Raw genomic sequence first — 17,799 nt, 5'->3', positions numbered from 1 at the left:
TTTCAAAGTTGTCATAAGAAGATATTTAATAAGAAACTGTTTTCAAACTCAGTAATTATCATTGCCTTATGAATCTTTTAAAACCAATAGGAAATCGTTCAAATCCCTTTTCAGAGAAACAATGTTTAATCTTTCAGAAATCCGAAATCTTTCCTTATAAGAAAAATCTCAATCAGAAATCAACCACGCAATCAAACAACACAATCATTAATTCAGCATCCAAGTTCATTCTCAAATGTAGCACGCCAGAACAAACACAGGCAAGACAGACAAGGAAAACACAAGTAGGTAGCAGTTACAGCAAATAGTTCAAGTAGCAATTAAGAACAGTTTAGCAATTAGGCAAACCAAAACAAGTTCAAACCCAAGCAAAGCATACAAATGCACATGATGCATGCCTGTCCTATGGCTGATGAGGCTCATCTGTCGGTTATCCAGCCAACCCGACAAGTCTGAATTGTCCTTAGACTGTCCCCCGACGTGCATCCCCAAGAGTCTATGCATAGTTTTTTCTCAAATAATCAATATTGCTCAATGGGGGTATCATTCCCGGGAATTTATATAGTGCCCGGTCACACTTACGTCGTAGGGTCAACAGAGTATCGAGTTTTCAACCTGGTACACGTGGTGGCAAGCCACGGCACTTAATCCAGGGAACCTCGTATCTCAGATATTTCAAATTCATAAGCCATATAAATAATTCATTCATCATTCATCAATATCTAAGCCATTCTCAATATCATCATCATCGTCAATCCATGTCCCATTTTCAAATTCATTCAAAATCATATTTCAAATTAATCCTCATCATCCTTCTTTCCATTACTCAACAATCTCAATTCAAAACATAATTCTTTCTTTTCTAAATAAATCAATCTGAAACAAATAACGTTTAAGAACTAAATCTTTTTAAACAATTGCTTCAAACAAAACTTCCAATTTTATAAAATTTCGGCAGCATCTCCTCTAAAACTCAGATTTTGCCACCCTTTTCGGGTCCCAACCAAACCAAACCAAACACCTGTTAAACGTTCAAATCACTTCTAATAATAATTTTCACAACAACCACACTCAACACAGAGAAATTGCAAAATCCAGAATCCAATCAACCAATCCTATAAATCGCAGTTTAAATCAACCTCATTCAACAGCATTAATCAATAATTAAGAACTTTCAGTTTTCTCAAACAGTTTCAAACCAAACCGTTCCTCAAACCATGTTCGAACCATTACCAGAATAGTAAATTATTCTCAATAAACAAACCATTTCCAAATATCAAGTCCTTTCCAAATTGGTTTTAAAATCAAATTCCAATATCAAATCGGGTTCAATATCACATCAAATTTCAATACTAAACCTTTCCTAAAATCGAATTGTTTCCAAAATTAAACTAAATGCCATTATTAAATCTCTCCCATTAATTCAAGGAAAACCACTTTAACAACATCAGTCAACTAATCAGAATATTCAGCTTTCTCAATCGATCCAGCTATCAATCAAACTAATAATCTTATTCATCCAAGACAACTCTATTCAATTCATAAGACTCAGGCAATCACCAAAGATGTATTTTACGCATTAATATCGATTTACAACAACTCTGGAAAGAAAAACAAGTTTGAGAAAGACGCCCCTACCTCATTCGCGATTCAACTACGCGACAAACTACATTTTTATTCTTATTCCACAGCAGCAACATCAATACCGACTGTCCCCGCAGCAGCCACAACCTCTAAACATAGTCTTAGCTCAATCCTAAAACATTAATGTCGCGTAAACTCAATAGTCTATAACAGAATAGCTACTAAAAGAGTTTGGAACAAGGAACGACTTACTGGGCTTACAACTAATTGAGAAAATGGAGCAACAGCAGCTTCGGTGACGACACAGCACCTTGATGTTGTATGCTACAGCCATAGAACTCAGCAATCAAGACCCGGAACTCGATCCTATGACACCAAAACCTTGGATCCTTAAATAACTTAGAACAGAAATACTAATTCATAGGTTTCGGAATGCATTGTTTACCCAGCAAGGACGAATGGCTGAATTGAAATAACGGTAACTCCGATGGTGGTTCCGGTGATCACTGCCATGTTCCCAGTGACCCGAACGGCGGCAACGACGGTGCAGCAGTTCAGAACAACAAGCAGCGGCGGCGGAGAGCTGAAATAGACATGCAGTGACGATAAAGGTTCCCGGAATCCAAAAGAACAGAAACCAAACTTTAAAACCCATACCGACAGTGCGTTCTCCGGCGGCGGCAGCAGGATTTCGAGCGGCAGAAGTGGCGGTGGCTGGCGCGGTTCTCTCTTTTCTCTCCTCTGCTCCCGAGCTCGCTCTCTCTCGCTCTCTCTGGCTCCTCCATAAGTGGCGGCAACCGACTCCAAGACGAGGACGACGACGACGCGGGTACAGTAGCGGCGGCGACGGCTTCACGGTGTGGGCAACGCTGGCGACGCGAAAAGGGTTCTAACACGGTGGTTGGACTTCAGCTCGCCTTGAGATTCTGCTCTCTCTCCCTCGCGAGTCTCTCCTCCCCGCGTGGTCTCCTCGACGCTGGCGCCAACAGCGACGCGACGGCGGTCCTGAGCTGCGCGGCGGCTTCCTCGCGGTACTCTCCTTCTCTCTCAGATCTCCTCTCTCTTCTGTCAGCAGCGGCGGCGACGGTGGCAGTGACACCCACCGCGCCGCCTCACTCTTCTTCCCCCTCTCCTTCCTTCCTCGGTCCCCTTCCTTCTTCCCCTTTCTCTCTTTTTTTCTTTTTTTTTTCCTGATGGGTTTTGGTTAGACAAAAAGGGGGGGTTTCAGCTGCTGTTGGTGAAGGCTAATGGCGGCTAGGGTTTCATTAGGAGTAAGGGAAAAATTGTAATTTAATTAGGATTAGGGTATGTATAAAATTAAGATTTTGAATTTAATTATAGTAAAGTAATTTTAATAAAATTGAGGCATGGAGTATAAATTTTGAAATCTAATTAAATCTCTAAAATTATTTTAAAATATTATTTGTGGTATAAAAATACTAATTGATTTTCTCAATAAATTATTCTAATTGAAAATTCATGGTAATATAATTAATTTTTTTTATCTTTAACTTAAAGTATTAAATAATATGAATTAAATTATCTAAAACCTAATCATATAAAATTCTTATTATTTCATAACTACTAATTTTATATCAATAATTATAAAATTAGACAAAATTCTAATTTAAATAGCCAAAATCCCATTATTTTTAAATTTCTAGAACTTTAAATCATAAATAGGAAAATAATACTTAAGAATATAGTTTAGATAAAAACCTTAATTTATTTCAAATCCAATTAATTGCCTTTAATTATTTTTAAAAAAATTTCTGAAATTAAAACTATAAATAAATATATATAATTTGAGATTAGTTCAAAATAGGACTTTTCAAAAGTCTTGGGTCTTACATCCTACCAACCTTATAAAAATTTTCGTCCTCGAAAATTGATACAAAATGAAAGAGATTTTCATATTACTTCACTCTTGAACTTATTTAAAGAAATGGCAACAAGTCCTCAATATATATATATACACAAAAATAGTTTTAAATACCAGGATTTTCATATGGCATAAAAATATACAGGATATAAATATGATGTGAAACAGAAGTTACAAGACAGGCTTGATGTACAAGATGATATGTTTCAAACATGTGATGGTAAAGCAATACGGCAAAAGGTTATAACACAAGCTGGGGTTAAAATGATGTGCTTAACGTCCACATACTGATCTTATATCAACTTTAGGGATTAAATTATTCAAACTTCAACATAATTTATCTCCACCATTCTTAACCGTACTTCATTGAGCAACTCATCCGAAAGTTCTCAACTTTGTTAAACACTTTGCAATCCTTACTACTGGTTATAAGTCCCACATCAACAAAATTCTTTTACGTAAAACAAGGTTTCACAACTCCTTGTGATGTCGTACACTTATGAGTTTTACCTTTTGCATTCACCAAACGTGTCCTAAAGGACTAATGTGTCGTTTACTAAGTCTAATGGTCGCACAAAATGCTAAAACTAATCTCAAGTATACTCAGAAGGATAGTAGACCATAGAAAAGGAAGAAAAATGACAAGGACCGTGTTCCCAAGAATTTAAAAGAATTGCTGAAATCACAAGTAGACAAGGATGAACAAATAATAAAGAGTGCTAGAAAGAGAGTCAACTAATATCTTTAAGGGTGACTCTTGAATCGAAGGAATTTAATAAGACTAATAAGATGAAAAACAATGCAGTATCTTGAAACGAATTCAAGCTAAATCAAGAAATATGAGGTTTACAAAAAAAGAATATCCAAACCAAAAACAAAGTTTATAGAACTCAAGAGTATTGGTTTAAAAAATATTTTTGAATGCATTGTTCGTAAAGAATGGAAAACTTAAGGGGAAATCATTTCATGTTCTGAAAGAGAAAATGGATAACAACCGTCCTTCAAAAGATTAATAAAAGCGTAAATGTAGCACTATTTCAATATAAATTCAAGTGGAATAGATTACACAAACTTTGTAAATGGAAAGATTAATTTGGCTAAGAGCAAAATTGTATTTTCTATTCTTCTCTTTTTTTTTTTTTAAACATGTATGAAAACTATAATCTTGTTAGAAGAAAATCTGAGATAAAGTTTTACTCATAAAAGGAAAGATGATGCATTACAATCAAACAGGCTTAAATCACATAGAAATTTTCAGAGTATAGGGTAAAGGAGTGTAAACTCAATTGAAAGCAATTTTATTAAAACTTCAATAGATATATCGCCCAAAACAAGTTCAAATCACACCAAAAAGAGGCACTGTTCAAGTAAAACAATTCTAGTCAGGGACAACTTTGCATAAAAATAAATCGAAACTTGTTTAAAAAGGTTTAAATTAAAACAAAACTTCAATAATATACTTGAAGTCACAACTTTATAAGGATGTTCAATAATATTATTATGTGCTAAAAAAAAACTAACTCATTTTAAGAAAGAAACTTAAATTAAAGGATTTCAATTAGGATTCATAAAGCATGCCACTCATAGAAACAAAAAGCTTAAGAAGAAATTTAACAACTTAAAAAAAAATTGATTCAAAACTTAAATTTCTTCAAAAGAATTGAAAACCTTTTCGAAAATGGTTCAAAACAAAATTCTGAAAGTATATTTGAAATAACCACCTCGCAAGTATCATTTAAGAAGATTACGATGTGCTTAAAATGAAATCAACCCATGGAAGAAAGGACCTTTAAATTAAGGGAATTCAAACAAGAACTCATTGGGTATAGGTTATCAAATGAGTTTTCAATTGGTCTAAAGGAATACAAAATGCGCCACGAAGACAACTCAATCAATAGAAAATTCTCAAGAAGGAACCTTTGACTTAAGAAAGACAAATAAAAGGACAAATGGTGCATTAGGTGGAAACGAATTAAAATTGACTCGGATGAGGATGAGATTCACAAGAAATGGAAAACTAAGATTAATGGTAAAAAAAATAAAAGAGTAGTTAAAACAGAATTAAATATGACATCTACAGAAATAAAAAGTTTAAGAAAGAAATTGGTCTATTCATGAGAATAAAGACATGAATCCAACATTTTTTTTTTGTAAGAACAACAATTTGCATAAATGATATAGTATGCTAAATCAAATTCAAATAAAAATAAATTAGGTGAAGGTTACCAAACAAAACCAACTGGAAAGAGACAAAAACCTTTCTTTGAAAAATATCTAAATATATAGTCAAATCAGGATATTCGTAAAAACGGTAATAAAATTGTTAGAAAATCAAATTGTATTTAAAGTACATATACATTTCCACAAATCAATGAAAAAACAGGCGAGGTATTAAAAACGACTAGTTTTAAATTGTATAAGAAACTTTCAACGTTTATATAAAGAAGTACATATCAAATTAAAAGCGGTTGTATGTTTCAAATCAAAAACGGTTTTGTTAAGATTTAAAGAATGACTGTAATTATTATCAAATAAGAGGAAAACTAAATTACAATTTATTTACAAAAGACTTGAAATATGAACTTAAAAAGGTGTCCTGCATCAAAACAGATTCGAATGTATATAAAAAAAATACATGATTAAAAAAGAAGTGCCTAAATAAAGAAGGTAAATACACCAAGAGTTTTAAACGGGCATACGCAGTTAGGATCAAACAAAAGCGTACGTGAACAAGAGAGTAGGATTAAAAGATAATCTGTTCACTTTCGAAGAAAAGTATCGCAGACAAGAACCTTAGAGCATACCAAGCAAGAATAAGATACGTGATATTCGCAGAGTTCAAGACACCTAACCGAGTAACCTCAAGAATTAACTCCTAACGTTTCCAAAACCCACGATTCGCATCACCTATAACTCGCATATTGTCTATGATAACCCATTAGTGCTTACATATACATAATTCACCAGGGTTAAGCTGGCCAAACTTAATACCAGGAATTATGCAATGCAAGATTAATGGTATTTATCAATAGACCGTCATGTACTTAAAGCTCTATTCTCGTTATCCAAACAAGACCTACTACATGACTGACTCTCAGAGTATGCAATTGAAGCATAATCGGTCAATTTCTCAGGCTCTACAGGAAAGACCGCTCTGATACCATAATGTAACACCCTCACTACCAGAAGTCACGCTTCCGGCTGCGCTACTCTGATAGAAAGAAGTATTACGACTACTTTACATACTAAATATTAAAATAGGAGCCTATGACTCGACACTGTATCGCTGATTTCTTTGAAAAACCAGAAATAAATACTTTATCTTAAGAAAATACAAACAGGCATAGATTCATATACAAGACTCCTTACATAATAATTCAATATATTGTACATATAAAACATACAATTCCTATCCCTCTTACAAACTTGTAATAACAAAGACGAGGGAAGAAAATAATCTAATTAATATAACAGCATATAAATCAAATGCAGTATAACTCTTCTTAATACTTCTTCATCTGGTTCCTGAAAAGGTAAAGCTGTAGGGGGGTGAGAACCTAACCACACGGTCTCACCACGGAGTTTCAAAGTTGTCATAAGAAGATATTTAATAAGAAACTGTTTTCAAACTCAGTAATTATCATTGCCTTATGAATCTTTTAAAACCAATAGGAAATCGTTCAAATCCCTTTTCAGAGAAACAATGTTTAATCTTTCAGAAATCCGAAATCTTTCCTTATAAGAAAAATCTCAATCAGAAATCAACCACGCAATCAAACAACACAATCATTAATTCAGCATCCAAGTTCATTCTCAAATGTAGCACGCCAGAACAAACACAGGCAAGACAGACAAGGAAAACACAAGTAGGTAGCAGTTACAGCAAATAGTTCAAGTAGCAATTAAGAACAGTTTAGCAATTAGGCAAACCAAAACAAGTTCAAACCCAAGCAAAGCATACAAATGCACATGATGCATGCCTGTCCTATGGCTGATGAGGCTCATCTGTCGGTTATCCAGCCAACCCGACAAGTCTGAATTGTCCTTAGACTGTCCCCCGACGTGCATCCCCAAGAGTCTATGCATAGTTTTTTCTCAAATAATCAATATTGCTCAATGGGGGTATCATTCCCGGGAATTTATATAGTGCCCGGTCACACTTACGTCGTAGGGTCAACAGAGTATCGAGTTTTCAACCTGGTACACGTGGTGGCAAGCCACGGCACTTAATCCAGGGAACCTCGTATCTCAGATATTTCAAATTCATAAGCCATATAAATAATTCATTCATCATTCATCAATATCTAAGCCATTCTCAATATCATCATCATTCGTCAATCCATGTCCCATTTTCAAATTCATTCAAAAATCATATTTCAAATTAATCCTCATCATCCTTCTTTCCATTACTCAACAATCTCAATTCAAAACATAATTCTTTCTTTTCTAAATAAATCAATCTGAAACAAATAACGTTTAAGAACTAAATCTTTTTAAACAATTGCTTCAAACAAAACTTCCAATTTTATAAAATTTCGGCAGCATCTCCTCTAAAACTCAGATTTGCCACCCTTTTCGGGTCCCAACCAAACCAAACCAAACACCTGTTAAACGTTCAAATCACTTCTAATAATAATTTTCACAACAACCACACTCAACACAGAGAAATTGCAAAATCCAGAATCCAATCAACCAATCCTATAAATCGCAGTTTAAATCAACCTCATTCAACAGCATTAATCAATAATTAAGAACTTTCAGTTTTCTCAAACAGTTTCAAACCAAACCGTTCCTCAAACCATGTTCGAACCATTACCAGAATAGTAAATTATTCTCAATAAACAAACCATTTCCAAATATCAAGTCCTTTCCAAATTGGTTTTAAAATCAAATTCCAATATCAAATCGGGTTCAATATCACATCAAATTTCAATACTAAACCTTTCCTAAAATCGAATTGTTTCCAAAATTAAACTAAATGCCATTATTAAATCTCTCCCATTAATTCAAGGAAAACCACTTTAACAACATCAGTCAACTAATCAGAATATTCAGCTTTCTCAATCGATCCAGCTATCAATCAAACTAATAATCTTATTCATCCAAGACAACTCTATTCAATTCATAAGACTCAGGCAATCACCAAAGATGTATTTTACGCATTAATATCGATTTACAACAACTCTGGAAAGAAAAACAAGTTTGAGAAAGACGCCCCTACCTCATTCGCGATTCAACTACGCGACAAACTACATTTTTATTCTTATTCCACAGCAGCAACATCAATACCGACTGTCCCCGCAGCAGCCACAACCTCTAAACATAGTCTTAGCTCAATCCTAAAACATTAATGTCGCGTAAACTCAATAGTCTATAACAGAATAGCTACTAAAAGAGTTTGGAACAAGGAATGACTTACTGGGCTTACAACTAATTGAGAAAATGGAGCAACAGCAGCTTCGGTGACGACACAGCACCTTGATGTTGTATGCTACAGCCATAGAACTCAGCAATCAAGACCCGGAACTCGATCCTATGACACCAAAACCTTGGATCCTTAAATAACTTAGAACAGAAATACTAATTCATAGGTTTCGGAATGCATTGTTTACCCAGCAAGGACGAACGGCTGAATTGAAATAACGGTAACTCCGATGGTGGTTCCGGTGATCACTGCCATGTTCCCAGTGACCCGAACGGCGGCAACGACGGTGCAGCAGTTCAGAACAACAAGCAGCGGCGGCGGAGAGCTGAAATAGACATGCAGTGACGATAAAGGTTCCCGGAATCCAAAAGAACAGAAACCAAACTTTAAAACCCTTACCGACAGTGCGTTCTCCGGCGGCGGCAGCAGGATTTCGAGCGGCAGAAGCGGCGGTGGCTGGTGCGGTTCTCTCTTTTCTCTCCTCTGCTCCCGAGCTCGCTCTCTCTCGCTCTCTCTGGCTCCTCCATAAGTGGCGGCAACCGACTCCAAGACGAGGACGACGACGACGCGGGTACAGTAGCGGCGGCGACGGCTTCACGGTGTGGGCAACGCTGGCGACGCGAAAAGGGTTCTAACACGGTGGTTGGACTTCAGCTCGCCTTGAGATTCTGCTCTCTCTCCCTCGCGAGTCTCTCCTCCCCGCGTGGTCTCCTCGACGCTGGCGCCAACAGCGACGCGACGGTGGTCCTGAGCTGCGCGGCGGCTTCCTCGCGGTACTCTCCTTCTCTCTCAGATCTCCTCTCTCTTCTGTCAGCAGCGGCGGCGACGGTGGCAGTGACACCCACCGCGCCGCCTCACTCTTCTTCCCCCTCTCGTTCCTTCCTCGGTCCCCTTCCTTCTTCCCCTTTCTCTCTTTTTTTCTTTTTTTTTTCCTGATGGGTTTTGGTTAGACAAAAAGGGGGGATTTCAGCTGCTGTTGGTAAAGGCTAATGGCGGCTAGGGTTTCATTAGGAGTAAGGGAAAAATTGTAATTTAATTAAGATTAGGGTATGTATAAAATTAAGATTTTGAATTTAATTATAGTAAAGTAATTTTAATAAAATTGAGGCATGGAGTATAAATTTTGAAATCTAATTAAATCTCTAAAATTATTTTAAAATATTATTTGTGGTATAAAAATACTAATTGATTTTCTCAATAAATTATTCTAATTGAAAATTCATGGTAATATAATTAATTTTCTTTATCTTTAACTTAAAGTATTAAATAATATAAATTAAATTATCTAAAATCTAATCATATAAAATTCTTATTATTTCATAACTACTAATTTTATATCAATAATTATAAAATTAGACAAAATTCTAATTTAAATAGCCAAAATCCCATTATTTTTAAATTTCTAGAACTTTAAATCATAAATAGGAAAATAATACTTAAGAATATAGTTTAGATAAAAACCTTAATTTATTTCAAATCCAATTAATTGCCTTTAATTATTTTTTAATAAAAATAATTTCTGAAATTAAAACTATAAATAAATATATATAATTTGAGATTAGTTCAAAATAGGACTTTTCAAAAGTCTTGGGTCTTACACAAAATACTCCAAACAATAAATATGATGGCAGAAATTAAATAATTAAATACCAGAATTTTTATTGTGAAACTCTCCCAAAAGAGGAATAAAAATTCATAGAACCTAGTCTAGTGAAATCTTCTACTATCAAAATAATGGATACACAATCAGTCTTTTTAGAAGCACTAGACCATCTCAACAATTAATAAAATAGATAATCAAAACTGACGGAACCAACATAAATACTCCACAAAAATGGATATCTCAAATCAGACAAAAGAGCAGGCAATATAACTAACAAGTTATACCTTAATGTTCATCTCTACACCAAAAACAATAAACTAAAATTTCATAAGAAATAGAACAAGTTTACCAATTTAATGAGATCAAATTCCTCTCCCTCTCTTTCTTTCTTTTTCTTTTTTCAAACGAAGGACTCCACCACTCTCTCTACTTTTTTTATTACCCGTGGCTATAAGCCACTACTTCTTTTATTATTATTTTTTCTTTTATTTTAAAGTATGGGTCCCACTTGAGTTGGGAACCCACTAACAAATTTCTCATTCACCGATTCAAGTGGAAATAGGTTGTTCTATCAAATCTGCCATCTCTTTGCAGGAATCAAATTCTACTGCAGGTAAACTTTTAGTCATCATATCTGAATCATTGTTATCAGTATGAATCTTCTCAAGTGCATATGACTTCATCTCAAGCGTTTGACGTATCCAATGATACCTCACCTTTATGTGTTTTGATCTAGAGTGAAACGTCGGATTCTTACTGAAATGAATAGCACTTTGGCTGTCACAAAATAACACAAACTTCTCTTAATCGATGCCTAACTATTGTAAAAATATCTTCATCCACAAGAGATCCTTAGAAACTTCAACAACAACAACAATGTTTCTTCTGCCTCTGTAGTAGACAAAGCAACACATTTCTGAAGTCGATATTGCCACGACACAACTCCCCCTACAAAAGTCATCATATAACTAGAAGTAGACTTCTTTGAATCAAGATCATCCCTAGCCATGTTCGCATCTGTATAACCATCCAATACATGTTGGCCAATCCCAAAGCATAAATAAACTCTAGAAGTACCATTAAGGTATCTGAGAACCCACTTCACTGCTTGCCAGTATCCCTTGCCAGGATTAGAGAGAAATCGACTAACAACTCCAACGGCATGAGTAATATCTGGCCTAATACAAACTATAGCATACATCAAACTACTAACTGCAGATGCATATAGAATATTCATTTTTTCTTTCTCTTTCTCACTTGTAGGACATTGTTGCAAACTTAGTTTGAAATGACTAGCAAGTGGAGTACTAACAGGTTTGAAATTACTCATGCTAAACCTTTCTAAAACATTCTCAATATACTTCTGCTACGACAACCACAGTTTTTCATTCTTCATGTCACGAGTGATACTTATGCCAATGATTTTCTTTGCAGGACCCAAATCCTTCATAACAAAGGATTTGTTCAAGTATTTCTTAAGAATTTCAATCTTTTTAGTATCATGATCAATAATCAATATGTCATCAACATAAAGTAAGAAAATTATAAATCACTATTAGAGAATTTCTTAACATACACATAATGATCAGAAAAAGTCTTACTATACCCACGACCTTCCATGAAAGAATCAAATTTCGTGTACCACTACCTTGGCGCTTGCTTCAACCCATATAAGCTTTTTTTCAACTTGCAGACAAGATGCTCCTTTCCTTTAATCTCGAAACTCTCTGGTTGTTCCATATAAATTTCTTTATCTATGTCATCGTGAAGAAATGCAGTCTTTATATCAAGCTGCTTAACCTCTAAATTCAAGCTAGTTGTCAATCTAAGCACAATTCGAATAGAAGACATCTTCACAACTGGAGAGAAAATCTCTTCAAAATCAATACCTTTCTTCTGCTTAAAACCTTTCACAACCAACCGAGTTGTGTACCTTGGTCGTGAAACATTTTCATCTGCTTTTAATTTGAATACCCATTTATTCTTTGAATGCTCTCTTACCACTCGACAACTTCACCAATTCAAATGTATGATTCTCATGCAAGGATTTTATTTCTTCTTGCATGGTCTTCAATCTATCTTCCTTATGCTCATCAGACATAGCTTCCTGATAGCTCTCTAGCTTTCCAATCTCAGAGTGTGCATCACATACTCACAAGGAGAGTATCTTTGAGAAGGATGACACTCTCTAGTAGATCTTCTTAATTTAGTTTCAACTGGTGATTCAGGTAGAACTTCAACATCTGGTAGAACTTATACATCTGGCACCTCAGGTTGAGGTATAGGTTCATCATGCAAATCATCACCATCATTATCAACTTCTTGTCCATCAATAGGAGGTCTAGTGAAAGGACCAGATTCATCATCAGCAAACGCCTAACATTTATTGTTGACTTATCTATCTTCTCAAGGTCTTCAATAGTTTGGTCTTCAAGAAAAATTACATCTCAACTTCTAATTATTTTCTTGCTCACCGAATTTCATAATCTATAACCAAAGTCTTCGTGACCATAACCCATGAAGATACTCTGCTTTGATTTTTCATCAAGTTTGGACCTTTCATCTCTTGGAATGTGAACAAAATTTCTGTAGTCGAATACTTGCAAGTGACTATAGGAGACATCTTTCTCTCTCTAAACTTTCTCTAGGACATCACCATTTAGTGGAACTGAAAAAGAAAGATTGATCAAATCTACTGCAGTTCTCATCGCTTCACTCCAAAAGAATTTAGGCAACTTTGCATGAGAGAGCATACACCTGACTCTATCATTGATAGTGCGATTCATTCTCTTTGTAATTCCATTATGTTGGGGAGTCTTATGAACTATCTTCTCAAGCTTAATCTCATGTCCTTTGCAATACTCTTCAAATGGATTCCTGTATTCACCACCATTATCTGTTCGAACACATTTCAATTTCTTTTCTGTTTCTCTTTCAACACTTGCATGAAAGTGCTTGAGGACATTGAGCACCTGGTTTTTAGATTTCAAAATAAAAGCTCACATTTTTTGAGAATAATCATCACTAAAAATAACAAAGTATGATGCACCACCTAGTGTCTTAACATGCATAGTAAAAATATCAGTGTGAACTAAATCTAGAACATGTGATCTCCTATAAGATCTAAAACTATGAAATGATACTCTAGCATGCTTTTCAACAAAATAATGAGTACAAGTATTTAAAGTTGTACCTTTCATGATAAGTGAGTGCTCTTTGGCTAAAACGCTTAGTCCTTTCTCGCTCAAGTGACCAAGACGCATATGCCACAAATCAAAAGAGGAATCATCAGCTATATTCACCTCTTCTTTGTATAACTTTACTTACAATCGGTAGAGAATAGTGAAACTGTTGTCTTTTTTAGCAACCCTTTTGGTAATCTTGCATTTTTCATTATTAAAAGAAGTGCAATACTCCTCTTGATCCAGTGTCTTCACTGAAATCATATTAAACCGCATATCTGTCACATGCCTAACATTCTACAACTATAACTTGCATTCTATATTGGTTTCAAGCCACACATCACCTATGCCAATGGTATCACACACCCCTTTATCTCCCAATTTGATCTTGCCAAAATTTTTAGCAGTAAAAGAAGTGAAAAATTCACGTCTCGGAATGACATGATATGAGGCACCAGAGTCCATAATCCACGTGAAATCATCACAGATAAAATTAACATAATTTTTATCATAGGTGATAAGAACATCTTCATAAATAATAACAACAGATTCTTTGTCTTTGTTTCTTTATCAACATGTGGATACACGTTAAGATCAAGTAATTGCCTAATCAAAATAACTACCTTTCGATTTAACTTCTTCCATTTAGCATAAGATTTAGTGTCTTTGGATTTATCCTCCTCTATAGAATTATACAAGTTCTTGCTGTACAGCATATTTTCCATGAGAGTCTTTCAAATCGAATAATTTTTAGAATTTAATTTGACCATATTTAGTCATTAAATATTTTTCTCTATTTAATTGGCACGGCCATCTTTCTTATCTCTTATAATTGTGTTTTAAAAGTTAAAACACACTGTGTGTGGTAATAACTACTAAGTGCTGACATTGTTTAACCTTTCTTAATCGTGTGCCTTTTGACCTGTGTGACCCCGAAACAACTACAATCCTTTAGACTCCGTTTGGTAACAAAAAAACAAAGTAATGGAGAAAAACATAAAGATATAACAATACATAGATATAGATATACAAATTTTTTTTTATTATGTTTGATAACAATATACACAATAATACACTAATTTATATTCATATCAACATACTAAATTGACCCTCAACAATAACACTATTATCACCATCACTATCAACATCTACAATTACCACCATAATCTATAACCATCATTAATACTAATATCAAATTCATCATCATCATTTACATATAATTAACAAAAAAATGGTGATAAATTTCTTATCAATAATCATTTATTTATCTAAAAAAATAAGAGAGAGAGAGAGACAAGACAGTAATTACAGTGAGAATAAACCAAAATTTAAGAAAAAATCAAGAGATTGAGAGATGGTGCTGACGATAATAGAAGGGTAGAAGAAGATAGTAGCGACTGCGAGTAATTGGAAGGCAAATAGGCACGGCGCTGCGAGTGTTCCTATGTTGGGATGGGTGGACGCTGCGAGATGCTGGGTTGCGAGAGGTGGATGACAATGACACTGTGAGTTGCTGGGTCGCGAAAGGTGGACGATGACAATGCTGCGACGACGCGGCGACTTGCTATCTCGTTACGGCTAGACGGCGACGCCACTGCGATTATGCTGTTATGTGAGAACTGCATGGCGACGGCGCTGCGACTATTGCAGTGGTAGGTGACAAATTTGGATGAGTGACAAAGAGTGGAGGCAGTGGCGGTGGCAGAGGGAGGAGTGATGGAGGGAAGAGGGTAGTGACAGAAAAAGATGAAGGAGGGAGTAGGGATGAAGGAGGGACACGACAATAGAAGAAGGAGAAGGATGGAGGAAAAAGAAGGGAAGAGGAAGAAGGTATCTGGATGTTGGAAGGTTTCTGGCTTTTTGGAGTTAAAAACTAAGAAAAAAGAAGGGATAGAAATGTAAAATTTTGTGTCTAATCAATTGTGTCTCAATGTCTCAATTCAAGTGAGAGACACTGAAAACATGTATTTCATGTACACTAGTGTGTCACCGTGTCCATTAAAAATTTGTGTCTTAGAAAACAAACGATAGACATGTACCACCGTATCTATGTCTTTGGTGTACATAGACACCAACCAAATGCACGCTTAATACTTTAGAACATGTACATTCCACTAACTATATATCACTTTATAGTTTTTATTTGCATTTTGCTAACTTATTACTTGAGGGTATAGGTTAAAAATATCATAAAAGAAAAGATTTAATTACTCTATTGGTCTCTATAGTTTCGCAAAATTTTCAATTAGGTCCTTATACTTTTTTTTTTCTTTTAATTGGATCCCTGCACCGATTTTTTTTTTAATTAGGTTCCTCTTAGCAGTAATTGGTTTAATTTTGTAGAGATCAAACTAAAAAAAAAATTGGTACAGGAACCCAAATAAAAGGAAAAAAAAGTATAGGGACCTAATTAAAAAAATTAGTCAAAACACTATTTGCGGCTTTACTTTTTTACATAGCTCATATAACTCAAAAATTGTCGGGGCAGCCACTATTTCCCGACAATTCCAGCTAATAATACTCATGACTGAGGTTGGGGCATGTTAAGACCTGTCTCCTCAGCCATTTGTGTTCCCTTAATCTGACTAGACTCATGCATGGATAACTCATACTCCCCAGTATCCAGAGCAATATTGCTATTCTTCATTTTCTTAGGATCTCTGCCCTCTTGTTCCTCTTTCCACTCCTTGTATGAAAGTATTGGCACCTGCCTGTTCTCTCGTTTCCTTTTCAAATTCAACTTCAATTCCGACTTCTTGGCTAGCTGTGTTTTTCAGTTTGCATGTACCTCGACTCTTTTGTCTTCATCTTTATCACTTGCTAATTCCACATAGTAGACGTTTTCACCCAAGTTGACATGCTGAGCAACCAATTCAAGTTCTCTATTCTGTGCCTTCTTGTATGGCTTGTTCAGTTCATCCTCTTCTATTTCTCTCTTCACCAATTCCTGATATTCATTGCCCTCCATTCTACCTTCACACGTGTGTTTATCCTTCTTTCTTGCTAACATGAACCTTTTTAATTCATGGCCTATGGTCTCTTTTTCTCTTTTATCCTTCTGGTCCAACTTCCAGCTTCAATTTTATAGCCGTTCACCTCCCTTTCTTCTGTTGAATAATGATTCAGCCCACTTCCTCTAATGTTCCCAGCTTGCAAAGGATTCACTTCTAAGTTGGGCCCAGTATCCTTTCTTGGTCCATTTTCACTTAACTTCTGAACCTCTTTTCCCTTTTTTTTCTTCTGGGCCTTTATGTTGTTGGCCCATTCATTATTCATTTCTCTTATCTTCATAATAAGATTTTTAAATTTAAAGGCTACTCCTAGGTCAAGCTGCGTATCACTATCTTCCTGAAAGTCGAGAATTTTCGATACTTCCTCTACCTGCTCTTCTGCATCTACCATCTCTTTCTCTCTCCTTGTTTGGTTTTTCCAGATGCTTTTCTCCTTAATTTTCTACTGCAGTGCTCGCTCAGCCCTTATCCTACTCTCCTCATGACTTTGTTCTTCACCACTCTCTCGTCCAAGGCCCTCTACTCACGCGCCTGCTCCCCCTTCCTCTTTCCCTCCTTGTTGTTTTGAAACTCCTCTTTCCATGGTTGGACCTGGTCAAACTTGACTTACTCCCAGTCCTGGTGAGTACTTCTTCTTAGTTGGATCCTAGCATGCCATGGTTGTTGGATTTTTGCACGTTTTCTTCTCGTGTCCTAATATATCGCAGTTAAAACAGTAGCTGTCCGGCAGCCTTTCATACTTGAAGAAGACACACAGTGGTGGCATATCTTCTCTATCTAACCAGAAGCTTGTAGGCAGAGCCTTGGTAATGTTGATGATAACTATTATCCTTAGATACGATCTTCTAAGAACACCATCCACTTTTGGATCTTTAGCCTCAGCCAATACTCCCAGCATTTCTCAGATAACAGTGCTTGTCTCCTTTTTCATAAGGTCATGTGGGATACCATGCACTTGAATCCGAAATTCCATGAAGTCATGATCCACTTCAAATACAGATTTTCCCCCTCTCCATAGTTTGAGGTTGACCATATTTCCTTTAACATTCCAAGGACCATTTTAAATAATCTGCAGTCCTCTCTTTCTATCTTTAAAACTGAATAACATCTTC

Source organism: Arachis stenosperma, chromosome 7, assembly GCF_014773155.1.
Source record: "Arachis stenosperma cultivar V10309 chromosome 7, arast.V10309.gnm1.PFL2, whole genome shotgun sequence".
NCBI lineage: Eukaryota > Viridiplantae > Streptophyta > Magnoliopsida > Fabales > Fabaceae > Arachis > Arachis stenosperma.
This window is presented reverse-complemented; position numbering follows the sequence as displayed.